Source organism: Mustela putorius, unplaced genomic scaffold (genome assembly GCF_011764305.1).
Source record: "Mustela putorius furo isolate JIRA1106 unplaced genomic scaffold, ASM1176430v1.1 tig00000228_pilon_pilon_pilon, whole genome shotgun sequence".
In the NCBI taxonomy this organism is placed as follows: domain Eukaryota; kingdom Metazoa; phylum Chordata; class Mammalia; order Carnivora; family Mustelidae; genus Mustela; species Mustela putorius.
The window spans coordinates 33,385,801-33,400,512 of NW_025421322.1; positions in this window are offsets into that span (position 1 = coordinate 33,385,801).

The window sequence follows — 14,712 nt, forward strand, 5'->3', positions numbered from 1 at the left end:
TGAGTTCCATCAATGCAGGGGAATGGAGGCAGTCAGCTCTCTCCAGCTGAGGGGTTGGCACACACCTGCCTTCTAGATTTAAAATTAGTCTGGAATTCTCCATGGGGCGTTGGAGGCGCGGGGGTAGGAGAAAGAAGGAACACACTTTTACAGAGCACAGACTTTCTGCCAGACTGGGAAGGGTCTCCTTCCCTTTCTCTTTGTCCTAGCCTGTCCAGGTCAAAATTCAGGCTTTCCCCTGTCTTCCAGCTCTGTCACCTCAGGCAATACTATGAATCTCTGCTCTTTGCTCTTCACGTCTATAAAATGGGAAGCCTTACACCCTAGGCCTTGCTGCGAAGTTTAAATTAGTTCATGCACGTTTACGATTCTTAGATGCAAAATAGCTGCTGGTTGTTCGGTCGCGATCCTCAACGCCACGGTCACGACATCCTTATTTTTCACTCCTCAAAGGATGTTTCTTCTCATCTCTGCCAGCAGGTGGTAGGAGGCTCACGGAGGCTGGTCACGTGTTTGGAGCCATGGGGGGAGCACGGCAGGGTCAGGTCTCCCCACCGGAGCTCTCTGGGCACTGTGATGCCTACCACTTGGGCTGTCTGTTCCCACTGATCCCGAGTCCCGCGCTCCCAGGCTCTGTCAGTTCAAGCTCCCGGTTCGCTCGGCGGCTCCTAGCCTCTATAATGAGTTCTCTGTCAATTACCCGCTCCGGTCCCGGTCCCGGCCGTCTCCAGGGCAGGGCTGGCCAACTGTGCTGTCAGACCCGGGTCTGGGAAGGCATCTCAATTTGGGCAGCTCTTCAGTGGTCAATCACAATCTAAAACAGAGACAGCAGGGCAGCCTGATGCCCTGTGATTTCTGGAGACCAGCCAGCCGTAGCTCCCAATAAAGACACTCAATCTCTCAGCATGGAGTTTTCCTGCAGACATTTCATGCTAAGCCAGGCTAGTGCTAATTATAATTGGTTCTGGCTAGTTCCCGCAGGAGCTGTTCAGTTCTTTATTTGCCCACTTTCTGGGGTTGTTTTCTACCTTGGAGAAAGAGCTCCTTGCCTCCCTGAAAAAAAATAATAAAATAAAATAAAAAAAAATCTCCCCTGATCCGGGCTAGAACATAATCTTGCCTCTGCCATATCTCATCCCAGCCATTAGTGGTCTCTAACTGGACAGGTTTTTGATCCACTGGAATATGAGTGCTGGTCATCGGCATAGTGGATAGATGGTGTGGCCTCTGATTTCTTTGAGACACCTCAGGCTTGGGGTCCCAGACATCAGATTCTCTGTAGGGAATACGTATTGGCAAACCAACCTTCTCTCCAGTAAGGACCAGCCGCCAGTGGCATCCCTGCCAAATTATCCTTGTGGTTTGTGCAGATTTAATCAGAAGTTTATGGGGTTCAACACGTGCCATCGCTAAGCTGAAAAGTCGTATTTATTTAAGATTTGCTTTTTAGCTGGTTATGGCTTCTCATTGGCCCAGGATCTTGGTAACTGTATGGGCAGCTGGGTTCTCCTTGCCAGTTATAAAACACTGGCCACATCCATTATCCTATTTTGTCCCGGGAGTAAGTCTCGGAAGCAAGGATTATTATTTTCTCTCGTAGCCAGATGAAGAAGTGAGGTTCAGAGTGGTTAAGTAATTTGCCCGAGGTTACACAGTTGCAACAGACTGAGGATTAAAACCTGGTATTAATTGGAAGTCAAGCCTCTTGTCCTTTTCTTCCTCTTTATTTTCACTTGTTTATTCACTTATCCCAATCCTACTTATTGGGACCTTACCAGATACTAATCTTGCAGCCATGAACTGGTTTCTTCCATGGCAGGAGATAGCCACCAACAACGTCTCCTGGAAATGTGTCTGCAGAGGCTGGTGGAGACAGAAATCAAGACAGCGTCCATGGAAGTCAGCTGGGCAGCAAACAGCTCTCAAAATATAAAATGCAGTCTCACTTAGATCCAGCCCTTTGGCTCCTAGGTGATTTATCCCGCAGTCATATTAGCAAAGATGCAAAGCCACTGATCAACGTACGAGCATATTCATGGCATCGCTGAACTAGCAGGAGAGTGGAAACAGCTGGAATGCCCATCGCAGAGGCTGATAGATAGGACATGGCGTGTCTCTGCAGTTCAGGATGTCGCAGCCATTTAAAAGAGGAGAGCAATCCATAAACAGAGGATGGGGCGCTAGCTAGCTAGTTTGATAAACAGAGGAAAGGACATCTAAGATATTTTGTCCAGTGAAGGAAGCGACTGGTAGGAGAGTGCGTGTAGGGTGTTACTGTTTAATGATGGGAGAGCTCAAAAGAACAGGTGCGCATTGCATAAAGCACATCGGGAAAGACTCTATCAGAAAGTGGGACCCACAGTTCCCTCGGAGACAACTAAGATGGCTGGAGAAAGACAGAGGAAGAACCTTCCTTCTTTTTCCTGTACATGGTCTCTGGTATCACTTGGATGCCCCTGCTGTGTGTGTTCCAGAATATTCCAGAATATTTATAATGAAATGTAAATGAAAGACATGAAATGAAATGAAAGAAAGGACCATGTGAGAGTGACTGGTCACAGGCCGCTGAAGGTCTCCATGTGGAGATGACATTTAAGTGGGTGATGTGGATAAGAGAGGGGGCCGGGGCTGATGACAGACTTTCAAGCTGAGGGAGCAGCTGGCTGAAGGCCTGACAGAGGGAGACTGACAGAAGGCCAGTGAGGGGCTGGGGAGCTGAGGGAAGATGATGGGCAGGATGGTAAGTCTAGAGATGTAGGCATACGCCAGAGTAGGCAGACATTTTGTCAACCTGCGTGAGGAGCTGGGATTTCTCTGCAGATGACGAGAAGTTGCTGGACTTGAAACAGGCAGTGGCCAGGCAGATGATTACTCTGCTGGGAGAGGAATAGTGGAAAGGGCTAGAACACAAGCAAGAAAACAGAAGGAGGCCATCCAGGTCCATTGTGAGAGAGATAATAGTGGCTTGACTGGAGCCGTGAGGGTGAAGGTGAGCACATGCACAGATTTGGGATGGGTTTTGGGGTGAGGTCCACTGGACTTGTTGGTCATTGAGTGTGGCATCAGGATACAAGTAAATCTCAAAGACAATTTCTAACATTACAAATTCAACTGGAAGACCCCGTACCATACGCTGCCATGAAGAGGAATCCTGGGAAAGAGAGCAGACTTGGAGGGGAATCCACTGTGACCACATGACCCTTGACATCCGTACTGAGATCATGTCAGGACGTCCGGTAGACGTTTGAGTATAAGTGGCTGTGGAATTTGGAAGCGGTGAGTGCTGCAAACAGGGTCTCAAGTATCATGAGTAATCAGATGACACTTAGAGCTATACATCCAGATAAGAGAGGGTTTCATGAAGAAGGAAGGACCCTAGGGCTCTCAATCCTCCCCAAGTGAAGCAGAAGAAAAGGGGACAAGATGAATAGGATGGAGTGGGGGACAGGAGAGCTAAGGGGAATTTTTGTTTTATTTTTTTTTAAATTATGGGACATGCTAGAACACTTGGTATGTCCATGGGAATGATCCACGTGGTGGGGGGGGTAGTTGAGGAAGACAGAAAACGGAGGATGTAATTGCAGAAACAAAGTCCTTGAGTGGCTGAGGGTGAATGAGGTCTGGAAGACAAGTGGAAGGCTCACCTGGAAGGACCAGAGACACTTTTTTTTTTTTTTTTTTCATAACAAGATTGATAGAGCATGCTGGCTAGTATTTGGTATGGGTAAAGGGAAGATGAATGAGACCTCCTACAATTCTTTCCCTATTCTCCATGAATAAAATATATATTTTGAAGTATCAGATGAAGTCATAATCTGAGAATGCCATGGAATAGGAGATGGAAGAGGGGTTCAATAAGAGGGAAAACATGGTCTTGTCACTTTGGAAAGTAGGAAGAGTGGTAGAAAAGCAGGCATGGTTTACAGGTTGGTTTGAAATAGGTTGCCCTGAATTTAAAGTGACATAGGTCGGTGAGGTGATGTGTTTTCCTTCAGCAATATTCAGCTTCTCTGGTGTAGGCCACTGATGGGTGAAGAAGTGAGTTAATTAGGTTTGGGCCTTAACTGAGTAAGAATGATGGGGAGGTGGGGAGGTGGTGGCAAACGAGCTAAGGGTGTTTTCCAGCAAGTGGTTCCAGTAATGAACCATGGTCTCTGGCCAGGTAGCATTTTAAAGTGTAAAATGATAAACTGGTAAGGTTAATGAATTCTTCAATAGTTGTTTCAGTGGATATACTCCTGGAACTAGTATGTGATAGGGAGCATGCACGGCACCTTGGAATGGATGTCAGGTGGGCGCAGCTGTGGGTAAGACAAGGTCAATAGTATGACCATAGGACTGTGTAGAGAAGACCACGGAGAAAGACCACAGAAGTGGGGAAGGAGAGAGGAACTGATTATTGAAGGTGAAGTCAAAGTTATTAGTGGATCATACACATGGATATTCCCATCTTCACGAATAATGATAAAATTGAAGAAAAGGAAGACAGTGATCCAGGACCTAAAATTACTGATGAATAAACAGAATAACAGAGAGTAGCAAGGTGATGTGTTTCCCTAAGCAATATTTGGCCACTCAGGTGCGGGCCCAAGCGTGCAGGAAATAATCAGTTGATGAGGTCTGGGGCTTGCTTGGATCAAAATGGTGGGGTGGAGGCAAGGGGATTCAGATTATTTGCAAGCAAGAAACTCCAGCAACAGGCCATAGTCCCTGGGGACAGGTAGGGAAGAAAGTAGGCATGTGTGACGAAAGTTGAGGACCAGAAGATGATGGTTGTGGACTTTGAAGGAACTGAGGTTTTTGCAGATGGGGTTTAAAGATATGGGGGAAATAATAGGGTAGGGACTATGCTAAGTGCTCAAGAGTGTGGCAACAGATCACCTGCCTGCTTGGGGCTTACGGTCTAACCGGTAGGACTCCCGTAGATCAGTCAACAATAGAGCACAGGGCACAGAGCACCATAACAGTTTGGAAGGACCAGCTTGGCTCTGGCCTTCCGTGTCTGTTACCTGGATGACTTCTCAGCTTTTTATCTCCGTCTCTCCCTCTCTCTTTCTTCCCTTTCTCCCTTACCACCGCCTCCTCATTGATCCATTCATCTTTTTCTTCTTTCTCCAATAGAATAGAAAGTTCTTCAAGGGGAGGGAATGCGTGGACCATATTTTGCTTTCACTACAGATTCTCTAATTTCCCTTTCTGTATCATTGTTAGTGTATAAGAAAGCCACTGATTTCTATACATTGACTTTGTATCCTGCCACGTTGCTGAATTGCTGTATGAGTTCTAGTAGTTTGGGGTCTTTTGGGTTTTCCATATAAAGAATCATGTCATCTGCAAAGAGAGAGAGTGTGACTTCTTCATTACCAATTTGGATACCTTTTATTTCTCTTTGTTGTCTGATTGCTGTTGCTAAGACTTCTAATACTATGTTGAACAAGAGTGGTGAGAGTGGGCATCCTTGTCGTGTTCCTGATCTCAACGGGAAGGCTGCAAGCTTTTTCCCATTGAGGATGATATTTGCTGTGGGTCTTTCATAGATAGATTTGATGAGGTTCAGGAATGTTCCCTCTATCCCTGTACTTTGAAGCATTTTGATCAGGAATGGATGCTGGATTTTGTCAAATGCTTTTTCTGCATCAATTGAGAGGACCATGTGGTTCTTCTCTCTTCTCATATTAATTTGTTGTATCACATTGATTGATTTGCGAATGTTGAACCATCCTTGTAGCCCAGGGATGAATCCCACCTGATCATGGGAGCCAAGCCCCATAAGGTCAGGGATGAAGGCATATTTTAAATTGGTTTATTAGCCATGATGTTAGTTACAAATGACAGAAAGCCAACTCCGTCTGCCTCGGGGGAGAAGTGGAATAATGGTCTCAGAAGACTGGGAATTTTGTGGGGTGGGTCTGGCTTCAGGCACACTGGCTCTCTCCTGGGAGCCAGTCTGGCTGTCACTGGCCATTTGTCTCTGCTCCTCCGTCAGCCCTGGCTCAGTGTCACATAGTCTCTCCTGCACGGGGCGGAGAGGGCACCCAGCAGCCTCAAGCTTCTGTGCCAGTAAATGGCCGTCGTCTCCGCCCATAGCATTCCTGTGGCTGATGTGGTGGGTCTTCCTTGGGTCTTACACCCTGTGTGCAAACCCAGGCTGGAGGGATGGCGTCTCTGATGGGCAGGGTTGTGAGCTCACTTCCGAGCCACAGAAGGGGTCAGCCCTATCAAGCCTCACAAACAGAGCCTGAAGGATGCTTTTCTTGATCAGCTGAGGCATGGTGACTTTGTTTGTGTGTTTCCTGGAGACTCGGTGGCTCTTTTAAGGTGGATGCATTTTCCTTCCACTGTTTTTTATCTAGTTCTCATCTGCGCTTTTAAAGTTTTGCTCTTTTGCACTTTCATTTTCAGTGCATTGCCTGATGAGTTTTGTTTGGAGTTGGACTTCAGGGGACACTGGCTGTGTTCCCTTGAGCAGGTCCATCCCCGAGTGTCCCTCACCCACCACGTTAGAGACTGTCAGTGTTGACCTTTCAGTTCTCAGAAAGGATGAAATGAAACCAAATGCCGGAAGGTGTTAGCACAGTGCCTGACATATAGAAGGAGGCTGGTCTGTGCCGGCGCCTTTCCTTCCAAACGATTGTTACCTTTGTGAACCTCCTGCCATGTGACAGGTCCTGTGAAGCTCGCTGGGTCTGCAGAGATAAAGAAGCATCAAGGAGGTGATGTAGTAATTAGGATTTTTTTTTTTCATGCTATAATACTGAGTCCAGAGGATCAATGAACCCTCAGGGAGACGCATGCTCTCATCTACAGTGAAATCATGGAATGGCCCTGGTGGAAAGATCATGGAATGGCCATGGTGGAAAGATCTGCCTGTTGAGTGATGGTTAAGGATCAGGGATTGAGGTCAGGCATGCTTGGTTTCAAACCCTATTCTTCGATGTATAAGCCCATGACAACTACATCAACTGTGTGAAGGTTCAGATTCCTCATCCTCCAGTTTCCAAACAGAATTCCCTTTCTTCTTGTTTTAAAATAGAATTGGTTTTCTGAATTTAAAAGAATGATGGCAGGGCACCTGGGTGGCTCATCGGTTTGCCTTCAGCTCAGGTTGTGATCTCAGGGTCCTGGGATCAAGCCCCATGTTGGGCTCTCTGCTCAGCAGAGTTCTCCCTCTGCCTCCGTGTGTTCTCTTGCTCTTGTGCTCTCTCTCAAATAAAGAAAGAAATTCTTAAAAAAAAAAAAAAAAAGAAAAAGAAAAAGAATGATGGTTGACAAATGAAGCAATTAAGCTATGAAGGCAACCAATGGATTTGGTCCCAGTGAGGGGCCTGCTGTCCTGGTGCACCAGGGGCAGTTGGAGAAGAGGCATTGCAGACAGGTGGAGAAAGCAAGTCTGTGAAGGGTCCCCAGTCCACAGAGAAGATTGTCAGCCCAAAGCTGCAAATGGCGTGGTCTGAGACAGACCATAAGAATTATTGGTGAAAAGAGAGCAAGTTGTATGTCCCAAGAAACTTCCACTGAAAGCCCATCAGCCTCGTGGTGGTCAGTCCTGGAAAGGCCAGGCTGAATTAGCAGAAAGTGAGAATTCTGGAACATTGTTTTAGAGCCATGTTGCATTCATCACTTCTAAAGTAAACACTAAAATGCAGACTGGGCTTAGTTTACCGATAAGGAGAAGTTTCCTGTTTAACTTTAAAGTTTTCGGAAGGAATATTTAATTGGTGGATTGCTGTTCTGCTAGACACAGGAGGCCAAGCTGTCATCCCTGCTCACTAATCCATCATTCTAGTGGGAAACAGTCATGGACACAGAACATAGCGGAGGGCTGCCTTGGAGACAGAGGTGCACACTGGCAGGTTGGGGGTGGGGCAGCCAGGAAAGGGAGCTGAGCACATGTTGTTAGGAAGGGAAAAGGATGCTCATGTGAAAGGCCTGGAGGGTGCAGCGCTGCCAGGTGTGAGAAGGTCAGGTTGTGTGTGGGTCTGGGGTTGGTCCCAGAGAAAGGAGATAACTGCACGTGTGCTGTTGGACGAGCGTATCTAATAGTTCAAAGAGACTGCGTATTATTTGCTTCTGTATCTTTCAAAAACCTCATCACATTTCCTCCTCCATATCAAGATATTATAGCTTTGGTAAGAATGGATGAACGAATGAATCATGCCAACATCTTGAGTAGCGTGGCTGGTAGAAGTATAAGGAAGGGGATTTACATGGAGGAAAGGATCCTGAGTATCATGTCTCCAGTAGCAGAGCAGAGATGGCCCTTGCTGAGGCCACAGGGAGCTCTGAATGCGAGTTGCTGTGGATTCAGGTGAACCAGAGACTGATCCCGGCCATGCCAAGAATGCTGTGTGTGCTTCTGGCCAACTCATGGAGCCTCTCAGAGCCAGCCTGCCTTCCTTCCTTCCTTCCTTCCTTCCTTCCTTCCAACACAAGAATGTTAATACCAACGTGATTAGTCAGCACTCCCATCACCCACAAGGGACAGAACACCCAATTTGAGATCAGTTTGGGAAAAGAGGAGATCATTGATTCACGCAACTGAGATATTTGCGTGCTTTGGTCCAAGGACACAAAGACAGGTGTTAAGACCCCATTTTTCTGCCATTCGTTAGCTCTGCTCTCCTCCAGGCTGGCTCTGTTCTCACAAGCAGCATGTGGGCAGGTGAGCCATTCAGACTCTATCAAAAAAGGAGCCTCATCCCATATTCTAAAAGTTCAAACACCAGCTACAAAGCAATCATTACGTTTTACTTTTCAAGGCAAGCACTGTGACCCCTCTCCAGATCGTCAAGCTTTCTGCCCCCAGACAAATTGTGTGATACCTTTGTAGATCCTCCATTTTTTAGCAGGGAAATATGTTGACCTCCTTCAAGGGTATGTAAGCAGCATACCTCTTAAGTAGTCTTTTCTGAACATTGTTCCTTTTCATTTTCTTTTCAGCATCTCTAGTTCTTTCCTTTTTCACCGAGCACCATGAGAACCCCTTCTCCTCTACTAATCTGAAGGTGATTATTCAAGGGGCTGTCTCAGATTTCACTGATTAGTAACATAAAGCCAGGGATTGCAGTACATTAAGGAACAATGCTTTCCCCTCCTTCCTTCCTACAATACAGTTCTCAGAATGGCAACGTTTTATTTTTACATGTCATTTCTGAGTCTTAGTTTCCACAGCACAAAATTGGGCGCGCAGCTCCAGTCTGCCGTTCCTAGATTCAGGTCTGGTACCAAAAAGATCTGCTATCTTTCCTTCAGTTAGGTCTTGTGCCCATCCTGGACTGAAGCCTTGGGGCTGGTGGGAAGGGCTTTAAGAATTGGCATATGCCGGATCACACGTGCTTCAGCAGTGGGAGTGAGGTCAGCCACACCAAATGACGCGGATCAGGAGGGATGGTAGAGGGATTTGCCCAAAAGCAATTCAGGGTGCTGTTACTATAAAAAAGGAATGACTGCTGGATCATGGCCAACAGTATCCAACATACTCTACTCCTTGATGATTATGCGAGGATGGACTAAGATGGACTATGGAAAGGTCCTGGAATGTGGTAGGTACCCAGTCTACACACGTGACCTCCTGCTTCAGGTAGTTTAGTAGAGGAGAAAAGGGCGCTACTTCTAAGGGCAGCCAATCCCAGCATTTCCTCTCATTTTTAGTTTCATTGAGGTATAATCGAGCTACGAAAATTGTACGTATTTAATGTATACGTTTTAATGAGTTTGGGCATCTGCTTACACCTGTGATACCATTCACTATAATCAAGTACTAAAATATCCATTGCCTCCAAAAATCCCTCTGTATGTGTGTGTGTGTTTTGAAGGAAGAATGCCTAACATGGTATCTATCCTCCTAACACTTTTTTTTTTTTTTGAACAGGCTCCACTTAGCACAGACTCTAATGTGGGGCTTGAACTCACAACCCTAAGATCAAGAACTGAGCTGAGATCAAAAGAAAGGCGCTTAATAGAGGGAGCTACCCAGACGCCCCTATCCTCCTAACATTCAAAAATGCCCAGTGTTGGGCACCTGGGTGGCTCAGTTGGTTAAGCAACCGCCTTTGGCTCAGGTCATGGTCCCGGGATCGAGTCCCGCATCAGGCTCCCAGCTCCATGGGGAGTCTGCTTCTCCCTCTGACCCTCTCGCCTCTCATGCTCTCTCTCACTGTCTCTCAAATAAATAAATAAAAATATTTTTAAAAAATGCCCAGTGTGTTACTGTTAACTATAAGTACTAAGTGGAACAGCAGATCTCCTGAACTTACTTATCTTGCATAACTGAAATTTTATACCCATTGAGCCATGATTCCCCTTGCCTCTTTCCCCACTTTCTGGAAGCCACTATTCTAATCTCGGATTGTATGACTGTGACTAATTTAGGTATCTCCATATGAGTGGAATCATACAATATTTCTCCTTCAGTGACTGGCTTATTTCGCTTAGCGTCATGTCCTCCAGGTTCATCCATGTTGTGACAAATGGTAGGAACCTCCCCTTTTCAAGGGTGAATATTATTCTTTTGTAATATATGCCAAGTTTTCTTCATCCATTCACCTGTTGATGGACATCTGTGTTGTTTCTGTATCTTGACTATTGCGAATAATGTTACAATGAACCCAGAAGTGCCAATATCTCTATAAGTTCCTGATTTTAATTCTTTTGGATAAATACCCAGAAGTGAGATTGCCAGGCCATAGGGTAGTTCTAGCTCGAATTTTTTGAGGAACCTCCATACCTTTTTTGCGTGGTGACTGCCCCATTCTGTATTCCCACCAACAGTGTGTAAAGGTTTTAATTTCCACATGCTTGCCAACTCTTGTTATCTTTTATTTTCTCTCTCTTTCTTTCTTTCATTCATTCATTCTTTCTTTCTTTCTTGTTATTAGATATCATAAGGTTTGAGGTGGTATCTCATTGAGGATTTGCTGTGCATTTCCCTGATGATTAATGATTCTGAGCATCTTTTCCTATATCTGCATGTCTCTTTTGGAAAAATGTCCATTCAAGTGCTTTGCCCATTTTTAATTTTTTTAAAAATTTTTTGTGATTAAATTATATAGGTTCTTACATGCTCTGAATATTAATCTCCCCTTCAGATATATGGCTTGCAAATATTTTTCTCCCATTCCGTAGGTTGCCTTTTCACTCTGTTGACCAAGAACAAGAAAAGTGTGGCTACTCTCGCCACTTCTATCCAACATAGTACTGAAATTGCAGATTAAGTGATCAGTCAAGAAAAAGAAATAAAAGACATCCGAATTGGAAAGGAAGCAGTAAAATTGTTTCTGTTCATAGGTAGCATGATCTTATGTATAGGAAACCCAAAATATTCCACAAAAGAATGAACAAACAGAAATCAAATTGTATTTCTATACACGAATAACAAACTAACTGCAAAAAAAAAAAAAAAAGCAAAGAAAAAAATCCCATTACAATAGTATCAGAAAGAATAAAATGCTTAGGAATAAATGTAAACAGGGAGAAGAATTTGCATACCTGAAACCACTAAAACATTGATGAAAGAAATTAAATCAGACATGATAAATGGAAAGCCATCCCATGTCCATGGATTGGAGGAATTACTGTTGTTAAAATGTCCATACTACCCAAATGATTTATAGATCAATGTAATCCCTATTGAAAGCCCAATGATTGGGAAGACTTGGTGGCTCAGTCGGTTAAGCATCTGGCTTTGGCTTAGGTCATGATCCTAGGGTCCTGGGATCAAGTACTACATCAGGCTTCTCCCTCTGCAGGCTGCTCCCCTTGCTTGTGCTCTTTCTCTCTCTCTGACAAATAAATAAATAACATCTTAAAAGAAAAAAAAAAAACCCAATGATTTTTTTTAACAGAAACAGAAAAAAAATTCTAAAATGTATGTGGAAACACAGAAGACTTCAAATAGACAAAGCGATCATGCGTAAGAACAAAGCTAGAGGCATCACACTTCTTGATTTCAAAATATGCTGCCAAGCTACAGTGATTAAAATGGCCTGGTACTGGTATTGAAAACACACAGACCAATAGAACAGAATGGAAAGCCCAGAAATAAACCCATGAATATACAGTCAACTGATCTTTGCTCAAGGAGCCAAGAACACACAATGGGGGAAACACAGTCTTCAACCAATGGTGTTGAGGAAACCAGATATCCACAGAGAATGAACTTGTACCCCTATCTTGCAACACACACACACAGCTCAACTCAAAATGGCTTAAACACTTAAATGTGAGACTTAAAACCATAATCCTCATGGAAGAAAAACAGGAAAAAATCTTCTGAATATTGGCCTTGGCAGCGATTTCTTGGATATGACACCATGAGTGCAGGCAACAAAAATAAAAATAGACAAGTGTGATTATATCAAATTAAAAAGCTTCTGCACAGCAAAGAAAATAACTGGCATTTCCTCCTGTCGGCTGTGGTCCTTGGTGAAGAAACATATTCTTTCTATGATGCAGGGACTCTACTTCATGTCTTGTGAGAATTAGATGAGTTAGTATATGTATTTAGAATAGTAGCCAGTGCACAGAAAGAGTGAAGCATGTGTGGTTATTACCGAGAAGGTCTGTGACCAATTATCCAGCAAAGAGCTCTGACCTCTGCCCATAGACAGTTAAATGTGTGGAAGGAATGGGTTCCAATAACCAGAAATCATCCCTCAGTGTATGATGAACAGTCCTGGATCCCTAACTAAACAGTGCTGAGGGCCATCTGGAGTTCCTTGGGCTGATGTATGAGAACCACAGAGATCCAGGGCCTCCCTGGATAGGGAAGTGTGGTTAGAGACAAACAAGGTCCAGCTGGAGACAGAAAATCTAGGCTGGGCTGAAACGGATGGAGTTCAGAGGTCTGTCTCCAGCCCTGCAAGATTTGGGGCCAGGTCTTCTGAAGGGTTAGTGATAGCCAGCAGTGTGTTGGTAAATGTTAACCGCTGGCTTCGCAGGGAGAAGAAGGAGCCTAATGTATAGTATTTGCCAATTTCCATGGTGTAAATACTCCCAGCCATGGCGGACTTCAAGCTCCCAATGTGATGTCATTTAACAAGAAGCTGGGAAAGAGAAGTATGCAACTGGCTCTCATAAGCCTGCATGAGATCCACTGCCAGTTTCCTTTTTGGAGATTTTCAGCTCTGCCTCCCCTCTCTATCCTAGTATATGGCTACTATCACCCCCAAATCTGTCCCCTGGGCTTACAGGGTGATGTACAGTTCCGTGAATGCACTGTGCCCCTTCCCAATCACTGTCCCCTTCTTCTGCCTCACTTCCCCTTGATGACCCATCTCAGTAGGGATACTGTTTGAGGTTGACCAGGATGTGTACTGCACACACCCCAGGAAGCCATCAACAAAGGCTGGAGCTATACAGGGCACAACCTATACCATGAGCAGGGACAGCTCAGTATACAAGGTTTTCCTTGCTCCAAGAAGTCTTCCTTGTCTTCTAGGCTGAATTACTGTTGCTTCTCTGAGCTACTAGAGTGCTCTGAGCATCTCTTTTCTTCCCAAACTTCAAGTTGGTGTCTGTAAGGCATTTCCTTTAAGTTATTGAAAGAGCCTCTTTTAGTGTGTGTCCCTACTTCCCTATTGTAAATTCTTTGAGAAAAAGGACCAAGTCACATTCACTTCTCCATCCCTAGTACCTACTGGAGCTTGTGATACAGTACAGTGTAGCTCTATCTGGGGTACTTTAGCTTAAGGCAAATAAAACTCAGGGGAGGTAATTAGAACTGCATCAGAAGGGACTGCATGTGAAGGGGTAATTGGATTTGTTCTGTGCAATCTCAGAGCACTGATACAAGCCTGCTGGCGGGGGGGGGAAGCATTCTGGGAGAAAGATGACAATTCTGTCTCAGGAACAATATTTTAACCGGCAAAACTCTTCTGGCAGGAGAAGGGCTATGTGGGAGGTGGCGAGCTCCTTGTCCCTAGGAATATGTAAGCCAAGGTTGAGAGATACACAGAAGGCAAACTAAACAGGGACTTCTTTTGTTGATTAAGAGGTTGTGGCAGTCTGAGCGGGGCAGCCTAAGGGATTGGAAAAGGGGACAGAGACTGCCAGAGGAAGGAGAATGATTTGGGCCGGGTGTCGTGCCTGGGCAGGGCAATGGGAGGAGGGGCGAAGACGTGCCATAACAGAGAAATGTCTGAATTGTTATTTTAGTTCTTTTTAAATTGTGGCAAAATATATCTATCATAAAATGCAACCATCATAACCATCTTTAAGCGTCCCGTTGAGTGGGAATCAGTACGTTTACACTGTTGGGCAAACCTCCTCCTCCTCCACCTCCAGAACCCTTTTTGTCTCGCAAAACTGAAACCCTCTTCGCATCAAAAAACAACTCCCCGTGCCTCTCTCCCCACAGCCCCTGGCAACCACCATTGTATTTTCTGTTTCTATGAACTTGATTCCTCTAAGTACCTCATATAAATGGAACCCTACAGTATTTGTCATTTTGTGGCTGGTTTACTCACTCAGCATAATATCCTCAAGTTTCAGCCATGTCCTAGCCTGTGTCAGGCTTTCTTGTTTTTTTCTAAAGACTGAATAATGTGCCATTGTGTGTCTACTTCACATGTTGTTTATCCATTCGTCTGTCAATGGGCACATGGGTTGTTTCCACCTTTGGGCTATTGTGAATAATGCTGCTACAAACATGGGTGTGCAAAATCTGTTTGTCCTTGCCTTCAGTTCTTTTGTATATAGACCCAGAAAGGGAAA